The sequence below is a fragment of the Coregonus clupeaformis genome, unplaced genomic scaffold (assembly GCF_020615455.1).
Source record: "Coregonus clupeaformis isolate EN_2021a unplaced genomic scaffold, ASM2061545v1 scaf0647, whole genome shotgun sequence".
NCBI classification, from domain to species: domain Eukaryota; kingdom Metazoa; phylum Chordata; class Actinopteri; order Salmoniformes; family Salmonidae; genus Coregonus; species Coregonus clupeaformis.
The window spans coordinates 84,191-90,671 of record NW_025534102.1 but is presented as its reverse complement, the minus strand read 5'-3'; the positions used below and the strand labels follow the sequence as shown (position 1 = coordinate 90,671).

The 6,481-nt window shown below is 38.7% G+C and overlaps 1 long non-coding RNA gene across 1 annotated transcript; it reads right to left on the bottom strand.

The window, feature by feature from the left end:
• Positions 1 to 856: 856 nt before the first annotated feature.
• Positions 857 to 5,086, bottom strand: LOC121555755. Its single transcript, XR_005997992.2, has 4 exons — positions 5,066 to 5,086; positions 4,367 to 4,483; positions 1,237 to 1,353; positions 857 to 893 (listed from the first exon to the last, which is right to left on the bottom strand). It is a non-coding gene; the product is annotated as an uncharacterized LOC121555755 (long non-coding RNA).
• Between the last annotated feature and the right edge of the window lie 1,395 nt (positions 5,087 to 6,481).

Below are 6,481 nucleotides of genomic sequence, written 5' to 3'. Positions count from 1 at the left end.
TTGTTTAGCGATCCCCTCAAATACACGTTGAAACTTCTTCATTAGATTAGATTTGAGTTCACGTTGAAGAATCACAGCACGCTCATCTGAATCTAGAAAAAACACAGAGAATATTAATATTACGTCTGTTTTAATGCCTACAGTATTCTAAGACTGTCTTATGAAGTTTAAATTATAATCATTTATTCTCTTGTCTGTATAAATCTGTAAATGTTTTCATAATGCATTACACACTGGTGTGACTGATTTTATATCATTATTGGTATCCTCTGTCTCTCCTCTTCTCTCTGTCTAAATGAATTCACACAACACATCCCTGCTGCTACTTGGATGAGGTCACTAGGTGCTGCTAGCAATATCATTTAGTTACACAGCTACTTTAGCTGTACTTTAGCTACAGCTTTTAAATGTTCTAAAACCGCATTCAACATGAGGCAGACAGCTCTTACTTTTCTCCAGTGTGTCAGCCAAGCTCCCCTTCTGGTTCATTTTCCTCAGGACGTGCAGTGTGATCTTCAGAGCCCCCCTCTCTGGCACTGCTCTCCTGCTTCTCATCTTCAGCGTCCACCACTTCCTTATCCTGCTTCTGACTCTCAAAGCCTTCTGGGAGTTCTGGACTAAGAATCCTCTTGAACCTCTTCAGCTCATTCTTCACAAATGTCATAATATTCTCTTCAAGCAACTGAAATAAATCAAGTAAATAAGTTATGCAAGAGACTAAATTCTTTCTCATTAACACATGAATGAATGATTGAGAGACTTTACTTGAGGTAAACAAAAACAAAATGTACATAACAGGACCACATACACTGAATATGGAGGCCAGGTCTGTTTGATGACTCTGGGAAGATTGACCACTGAGAATCTCTGACTCTGATCTCTCCTGTTGGTTTCTGTGGACAAAACATGAAGATTACATCTCCTCATCCAGGGAGTGCACACACACACACACACACACACACACACCACACACACCACACACACACACACACACACACACACACACACACACACACACACACACACACACACACACACACACACACACACACACACACACACACACACACAGGGAATGTTGTGTTAATTTAATATTGTTTTAGGACTATGAAAATGGAAAAAACGATTAGCCTATGGATTATGAAAACAACAAAAGAAATGGTAAAATGGGAGAGGAGAAATGACTAGAGACAGTGTTGTTTAACTCACTGACCATGACCCATGAGTTCTTCTTACCTTTGTTCACTAGAAAAGTCTCCCTCTCTGAAGAATATAGGAAGATTCATAGACAGGTCACTCTTCATGGACACACAGCTGGGTACAGGGGAGGCTGGTCTCTCCTGCTTGATTGGGCTTCAACACAACAGAGACAAACATTACGTCTCTCATCTACTCTGAGCTCAGATGGGGAAACAGAGAAAGAGTTTCATTCCAAAAAGCCATTTTAAGAAATGTTGGTTAATTAGCTTTTATAGTTTAAAGAAATTATGAAAGAGATTGGTGTGTTTTTTCACTATCTAATCATGGTATGGGGTTGTTCAATGACAGACATGTATTTGTTTAAAATCGATCACTTAATGGCTTCATTTCAAAGAGACAAATGTTTTTTTTTGCATTTTCTGTTTGGGGTTTTAGACTGGGTTTCTATATAAGCACTTTGGGACAACTGCTGATATAGAAAATCACTTGATGGTTTAATTTCAGATACAAATAATGTTTTTTTTTGTTGCAAAATGCTAAATATCTAGCTAGGTTTTACACAGTAATAATATATATCTGCTGGACTCCCAGAGAAATAAGTAGTACTGCTAGGTTTTACAGTCAAATGTAACAAATAACGACATTTGTAATAAAGAACTGTACACATGTACAACATTCAATACAGTAATATGAGATCTGTATGTAAAACATTTACATTTGACATTTTAGTCATTTAGCAGATGTTCTTATCCAGGACTGGTTTCCCAAAAGCATTTTAAGGCCAAGTTCATCGTTGGAATCTTTGTAGGAGCATTGTTAAATCTCTGAGCTGTTTCCCAAAACCATCATTATTAACGTTACACTTGAAAACGCTCATATTCTAACACCCGCCTCAGACCACTTGTAGAACAGCCAAGTGCGTCGTTAGATGCTTTTTTGCCCTCCCGCGTCACTTTATACACAGAAGATCTCCGCTAAACATAGAATCACATGGTTTATCCGTCTCTTTGTGACCGCCGATAAATTCAGAACAAAGTTGAGTACAAATACAAAGTTGCCAATGTCTTTGCAATTGATTCAAACAAGGGACTTATACAAATTTGCTTAAAATGAAAACCGAGATAACTACATTAAATTATAAACAGCAGGCTATAGTGCTATTTCAATCATATTGAAATACATTTAATGTTCAATTAATTGAGTTTTATTTTGCTACTTGTAGACTACTGTCTGTAATTTGTATCAATATATTTCATGATGTGTAGCTTAACATGTGCACAATGATGTGCGAATCTGTGATTTGGTGCATTTTTATTGGGTAAGCACAAGAATAAACTACCTCAATATTTGCAGCCGTAGGAAGAAATATCTTTCTATAAGCTGATCCGTGTTCAGTATTGTGAAATAATTATAATGTTAAGGAAAGATTTTAATGGAGAAAACTGATCAGAGAGCAGCGCTCCCTTTCTTTCGATCCTATCAGTATCGATACATGCTCCACCGGACGTGATACCTTGTCGTGCTGCTGATCCAGTTTCTACTGGTCTGCCTGCGGATATGGAACTCTGACCTGTTCACCGGACGTGCGACCTTGTCCCGAACCTGCTGTTTCGACCCTCTCTCTCTCTCTCTCCCTCTCCTTCTCTCTCTCTACCACTCCTGCTGTCTTGACCTCTGAATGCTTGGCTATGAACAGCCAACTGACATTTACTCCTGAGGTGCTGACGTGTTGCACCCTCTATAACCACAGTGATTATTATTTGACCCTGCTAGTCATCTATGAACATTTTAAAATCTTGAAAAACGATCTGGCCTTAATGGCCATATCCTCTTATAATCTCCCCCCAGCACAGCCAGAAGAGGACTGGCCTCCACTCAGAGCCTGGTTCCTCTCTAGGTTTCTTCCTAGGTTCCTGCCTTTCTAGGTAGTTTTTCCTAGCCACCATGCTTCTACATCTGCATTGCTTGCTCTTTGGGGTTTTAGACTGGGTTTCTATATAAGCACTTTGTGACAACTGCTGATGTAAAAAATGACTTCTGGGAATACATATGAAGCAGACCAGGCCAGGGTTTGGGGGTTTGAGAAGTCAATGAGATATAAAAATGACTTCCTTAGTTATTCATTTTGAAAATGTTCTGTCTTAAGTAGTTTAACAAACTGACACATTTTCATGTTGGTCATAAACAACTTTATATCGAAGGAGTGCCTTTGATTTGACATCCAACACGTGCGGTTCGGCACAAGACGACCATTAGACACAATTACGTATTTCTGCGCATGAGCTTCAAATCAAATCAAATTGAATTTCTCACATGTGCCGAATACAACAGTCGTACACTTTACCGTGAAATGCTTACTAACGAGCCCTTTCCCAACAATGCAGAGTTAAAAAGTCACAACATTTCACTAAATAAAGAAATTGAAAAAGTAACATAATAAAATAACAATAATGAGCCTATAAGGAGTACCAGTACTGAGTCAATGTGCAGGGGTAACAGGTAGTTGAGGTAATAACTAGACTATATACAAGGAGTACCAGTACTGAGTCAATGTGCAGGGGTACCAGGTAGTTGAGGTAATAACTAGACTATATACAAGGAGTACCAGTACTGAGTCAATGTGCAGGGGTACCAGGTAGTTGACGTAATAACTAGACTATATACAAGGAGTACCAGTACTGAGTCAATGTGCAGGGGTACCAGGTAGTTGACGTAATAACTACACTATATACAAGGAGTACCAGTACTGAGTCAATGTGCAGGGTACCAGGTTGTTGAGGTAATAACTAGACTATATATAAGGAGTACCAGTACTGAGTCAATGTGCAGGGTACCAGGTAGTTGAGGTAATATGTACATGTAGGTAGGGGTAAAAGTGACTAGGCAATCAGGATAGAGATTAGATTTCCTCATCCAGGGAGTGCACACACACACACACACACACACACACACACACACACACACACACTCACTGACAGACACACACACACACACAGGGAGGGAAATGTAGTGTTTGTTTAATTTTGTTTCAGGACTATGAAAATGGAAAAAAGGATTAGCCTATGGATTATGAAAACAATAAAAAGAAATGGGAAAATGGGAGAGGAGAAATGACTAGAGACAGTGTTGTTTAACTCACTGACCATGACCCATGAGTTCTTCTTACCTTTGTTCAGTAGAAAAGTCTCCCTCTCTGAAGTTTATAGGTTCAGCCATAGACGTGTCACTCTTCATGGACACACAGCTGGGTACAGGGGAGGCTGGTCTCTCCTGCTTGATTGGACTTCAACACAACAGAGACAAACATTTCGTCTCTCATCTACTCTGAGCTCAGATGGGGAAACAAGAGTTTCATTCCAAAACGCTATATATCCATTTTCAGAAATGTTGGTCAATTAGCTTTTATTGTTTAAAGAAATTATTAAACCACTACAAGGCTTTATAAAGGTGTCTAAAGTGTGTAATTTCCACTTTAAACTGTCAGACTTGATTTTCCCTGATGAAAAATGTATGAACCCCTACAGAAAATATCCCTTAATTATAATCCACCTAAAAATACACATTTGCTATTGCTGCAGGATTATGTTCCTGCTGTGAGAAACTAGGTCAAATGAAGATATGGCATCTGTAAATGCATTCATCTTAAGGTAGCTAGGTGAGACAACCACGTATCACAGTCAAATATACAGGATACGAACATTACATTCCAGCTAAACAATGGTTTTAAATCACATCTCAAATCTACAATAGTTACATTGAAGGTACCTATTAGTAATCATTTCTGATGAAAAATCACAAATGTGATTTTCTTTTCTCCTATATAGCATTTTCTGATATAAATTCTTAAACAATATTTTCAGCTCACCTCTTAGTTTTGGTGTCATGTTCCCCAGAGAGACTCATTTTAGAGGCAGGGCCCCCCTCCTCTCTCTCCCCAGAGAGACTCATTTTAGACCACTGACCCCTAAACAGAGATGCAGCATGTTGGTTGTGGTGAACACAGTGACAACTAATTCTAGAATGTCAATTGTTCTCTTTTATTCATTATCTCTCAGAAATAAAACATTAACTAACAGACACATCCAAACAGTCAGGTTATTTAATGCAATTACTTTTTCTAGCCCAATGACTACTCAAAACCCACCAACAAGGCCTGAAAACTAGGCCAAAACATAGACCCTGATAGGCCTACATCTTATTTCAGACAGCCTCCAGTAGCCTGGGCAACATGTAGGCAAGATGTAAGCTGAATGATTTAGCAGCTTGCTTAGTTCAAATTGACAGATTCATTTATTTAACATGAATAGCAAGACGATGTTGAGGTAGGAAGTGCTTCTGTTGCCCAGTAGCCTGCTGGAATAGGCTACTGAGAATGGGGTCGTAATTTCAATCAATGAATCAAATATTAATAATATGGATATGAACTGAATAGGTCCATGCTTGTCAACAACAGCCAGGTAATTTTTTACCTGTAGTCTAATCTGGCTGACTGTTACCTTCAATCTAATGCATTCTAACATCTGATCAGCAATTGAGATAGAACTGTGACCATGGTGACACTTGATAACTTCCAATTGAATTAACTAAACACGGCCGTTATTAATTGCATAATAACACGAGGCTACAACAACAATAAACTGAAGTTAAAGGCTATTTATTACATCTGTTTGCCAGCTCCAGGTTGGCTACACAAGTGGCACAAAATGATTTGCAACGACTCCAGTCATTTCAACATATTTATAGTATAAAATGGCAGGCTACAGTTGCCAAGACAGGCATAACAATTAATAGGCTACTTGATGGCCAACAGATCTATCATTCTCCACATTTCATGTCAGTTTCATTGTGGAGTTTTCCTCATAACAGAAGCACATGAGGAAGTTCCATAACTTTCATTTCAAATTTCCACTCGAGAGACCCAACAACTGAGCATGTGTAAAAACCTTGGCATGATATGGTTTTCCATAAGCAAAGTCGACATTAGAATGCAGTTTAAACCACCTCCGACAGAATGTATCTAACGTGCTCTAGAGCGCCTAAAGTAGTTTTCCTGTGATTTGTCACCTTATTTCTTGATGTGCATCAGTTCTACAGCGTTAATATGTTTTATGGAAAAAGGGTTGTAAAATAGGTGTCTCCTTAATGACAATCTAAATAACATGTAGGCCTACTGATTAGTTTCCACTTTGAAAACTGCTGTCTGTCAGCAACTCAGCTCAAGTGGCAGTTCTACTAACTAGTAATATCTCATTCCAGGTATTCACTCACACACTCTGTCCTT